Source organism: Sinocyclocheilus anshuiensis, unplaced genomic scaffold, assembly GCF_001515605.1.
Source record: "Sinocyclocheilus anshuiensis isolate Anshui unplaced genomic scaffold, SAMN03320099.WGS_v1.1 scaffold801, whole genome shotgun sequence".
NCBI lineage: Eukaryota > Metazoa > Chordata > Actinopteri > Cypriniformes > Cyprinidae > Sinocyclocheilus > Sinocyclocheilus anshuiensis.
This window is the reverse complement of record NW_015536541.1, coordinates 10,788-14,466: the sequence shown is the minus strand read 5'-3', so window position 1 is coordinate 14,466 and position 3,679 is coordinate 10,788. Positions and strand designations below refer to the sequence as shown.

Sequence of the window (3,679 nt, the reverse complement as noted above, 5' to 3'; positions counted from 1 at the left end):
GGTAAGAGTTTTTATTAGGGTTGGAGCTGAGCTCTGCAGGACTGCGGCTCTCCAGGACCGGAGTTCACCACCCCTGTTATATATATATATATATATATATATATATATATATATATAGTATACATACACTAGGTCAATTTATAAGTTCCTGTGGTGTGCAAAATTAATTTTTCACACAGCAGAATACCAGAGTAACTAATATGAGTTAAAAAACAAAAAAGGTCCTCAAAATGATTGAAAATAATTAAACTGTAATAAAAAAGCAAAGGAATACAATAGAATAAAAATATACAAATGAAACAAACTGTGCTTTAATTTTTTTTAATGCAAGTCTAAAGTATTCAGTTAACAGCCTACTAGATACATTTAATAACCTAATATAAAATAAAACCACATAGTCTTCACTGTAAGAATTAAACTTCCTTTTTTTTCTTATTAAAGCTACAACAGTCCTTCAGTCAAGAGCAGTGAGTGATTTTGAATGTGTCTTTGGTTGTTTGATTAATATTAAGCACACAGTCGGCAGGAATATAGCCGCTGTCACTTTAAGAGCCGCACAGATCCAATTCACTGTTACACAAGTGTTTTCATTCTCAACTCTTTACATTCATTTATTACATAACCGACTAGGGTTTACGTGAATAATCACTAAGCACCGCATTTTGACACATTTTTGTGTGTGTTTGACCGTTTAGGCGCTAAAAGATGACTTTACATGTCCGTGTTGTGTTCCATCTCCGAGTGCATACACAGTAATCTTCCCGAGGAAGCATAGCACAACACGGGGTTGTTGTTTTCACTCCTGTCTGAGTTTGTGCCATTCAAGTTGGTAATTGTTATTGTTAAATGAATTTGACCATATTAGTAGTACCATTACAATTTTGTTTTCACTCCTGTCTGAGTTTGTGCCATTCAAGTTGGTAATTGTTATTGTTAAATGAATTTGACCATATTAGTAGTACCATTACAATTTTGTTTTCACTCCTGTCTGAGTTTATGCCATTGTGCAATTCTAGTCGTTTATTTTTATTGTATCTGGCCATGTTATTGTTAAATGGAATTTTAATGAATTGTTAAATGAAATATGTTTTTATATTGAAATAAAATGAAATTAGTTTATTAATTTGTCAGTCATATTCTAATGAATTAGGCCCTTATTATATGTCCTTGGCTGAACTTTACCATAGTCTAATATTACATTAACATTAAAATTATAATAATAATTTAAAATAGGAATGCTTATCAAAACTTAAATAAAGAACACAAAACATAACTTTTTTTGCATCAACGAAATCCATAAAGTCAGTCCTGTCACGCAGGAAATTATGTTATAAAAATGTAATATTTGAGGAAATATTGATGAATTAATCTCTGTAACTGTGTAGATGAAGGTTGGAGTATATATCCACTACTATGTTTTTGAAAAAATCTCCTATGTAAAGGCAGTTTTTTTACAACTATATGAGTGCCTGGCGGGGTATTCTGTGATTTTGTGTAGTACGGTTGACCGAAAAGTTGCTTATATTCCTTATAGAAATTACAAAACCATGTTAGATACAATCAGGGACATGTGACCAATAAGAAAATGCTATTTGTATCAAAGAAATTCATTAGGAAACCATTCTAACATATACAAATTTGTCTGTGACAGGGCCTGACATTTTAGGGGTGAAATGCGTATAAAAATGTATTTATTTCAATTATAAAAACATGCTGAGATGGCACGATATGTGTTTCATATAGATTAACATGTCCTCCATATGACTCAACGTTCAGATTTAAGAATAATATTTTTTTTTCACCCAAGATTTTGACAAGTGGAAATGTACGTTTCTGGTAGAGTGTCCCACACACTGCATGAAAGGTAATTTTCAAAAATCCATAATAGGGGCACTTTAAAGAAAGAGTGGTAATGTGTGGACCGAACCTTCCATTTTCACATTAGTTTTTTTCTTATTCCACTCGTGAGTGCTGTTTAAAAAGTCAGGGGCCGTGCAGTCGATCCAAAAACAGCTGATATCTACCTACAAAATGTAAAATGTAGCTAAACTTTTACATGAGTCTGAAAACAGGAGGGAAAAATGCGCGGGCGCGGACATTTCTAAGCTAATCTTGATAACCGAATAACTCTGTGAAGAACACGGTGTAATGAAAATCAGTTTTGCTATACTGAAAGAGCAAACTTGAACTCTCTACTTGAACTAGAGAATATTGAGAAACAACTAGTCTAAATACTTCTACAAATGTATTTTTGCCTTTATTCCCGTTTTACACATTTGTGTAACTTACTGTTGTAACCGCTCTAACGTTACCAGAGCAGCAGTTTTACTAGTTCATGCAAATCGATCATCTAGCTATAACTTTATCAAAACTGCAGCACTTGCTGCAAACCCAACCTGATTGTCAGTGTGATAATAAACGTATTTTATTCATATATCCGACAAAAGTCACAGAACTTACCAGACAGGCGCCGTCTGCCAGCTGCGGACTCGGAGTGCGGATCCTCTCCGCTGTGCTTGATTGACGCGCACGGAGTCACGGACTTTCCAAAGCCACGCCCACCGATGATGTCGAATGTGTATACACTGAATATTATATACACTTTACATTCTAGTGTATTCTTTCCTTCACATGTCAGAAAAACAGTTTGAGAATAAATAACGTGTCTTCTGACTTTTTAAGCACATTGTAAGTTTTTAATTTTAATTAAAAAATAAAGATTTTAATTGCATTTCATTCAATTAATTGACATAAATGTGTTAAGTATTTTAAAACAAGATATCTGTACACTCAACAGTTCTCATGTTAGGTGATAATGTGATAACATTTTAACTAACGTTCTATTAACCCTTTAACTGTCACCCCCCATTTTTTTTAAATCAGGATGAATCTTGGGCTTCTAAGCTTTCAAATGATATATGATTTATGATGATTACTAAAAGATTTGATAGAGAAAAAAGACAACAAAAAAAGAGCGCCAAACGTCCCACAGGTGGGACGGTGACAGTTAATGTTATTAAACATTTGTTTGCAACTTCAAAAACATCTTTAAGAACAATTAGTCCTATAATCAGTTTTCTCTCTCTCTCAGGCCAGGGGGAAAAAGGCCACTGGAATGTGTCATTCTTTGTGTCATTAGATACACAAATTATGCTGCTATGCAAATTATGACTCATTTTGTCAAGACGTATTTTAAATAACGTTTTTAAAACGTTACACTAACAATGCAAGGATAACGTTTTTATGCTAACATTTTTAGAATGTTTATCAATGGCGGATAACGTTAAGAAAACATTCTACTAATGTTACTGCAAGAACGTTTTTCCCTATTAGCTGTCAGCAGTTTTGCTAAATTGCAGCTAGTTTAATAGCGACGAAATTTATAAAGATCCACCACTTTTCATATTCTTTTTTTTTGTCAGAAATTCATCCGACGGTCCGATTGTCAGTCAGGAGAGGCATTGAGGCTTCTCATTTACCCCTGAACACTTCACAAACAATGCGCGACACACGACAAAGCTGAAATTCATCCCGATTCAAAAAAAGAGTCGCACAAGTCACAATTCGGATGAAAATCGCAGTGTATTAAAGATAATTAACAGAGGTAGCTATGTTTGTTCCCATCAATCGTTGCACGAGTTAAAGGTGGGGTAAGCGATTTCTGGTAGCCAATGTTGAC

At 34.0% G+C, this 3,679-nt stretch overlaps 1 long non-coding RNA gene across 1 annotated transcript in view; it reads right to left on the bottom strand.

Annotated features, from left to right (window-relative positions):
• Window positions 1-2,534, bottom strand: part of LOC107697615 (uncharacterized) — a 10,366-nt gene extending 7,832 nt beyond the window's left edge. The window contains exon 1 of the long non-coding RNA XR_001635223.1: window positions 2,461-2,534. This is a non-coding gene — a long non-coding RNA (uncharacterized LOC107697615). The remainder of the gene's footprint in view (window positions 1-2,460) is intronic.
• Between the last annotated feature and the right edge of the window lie 1,145 nt (window positions 2,535-3,679).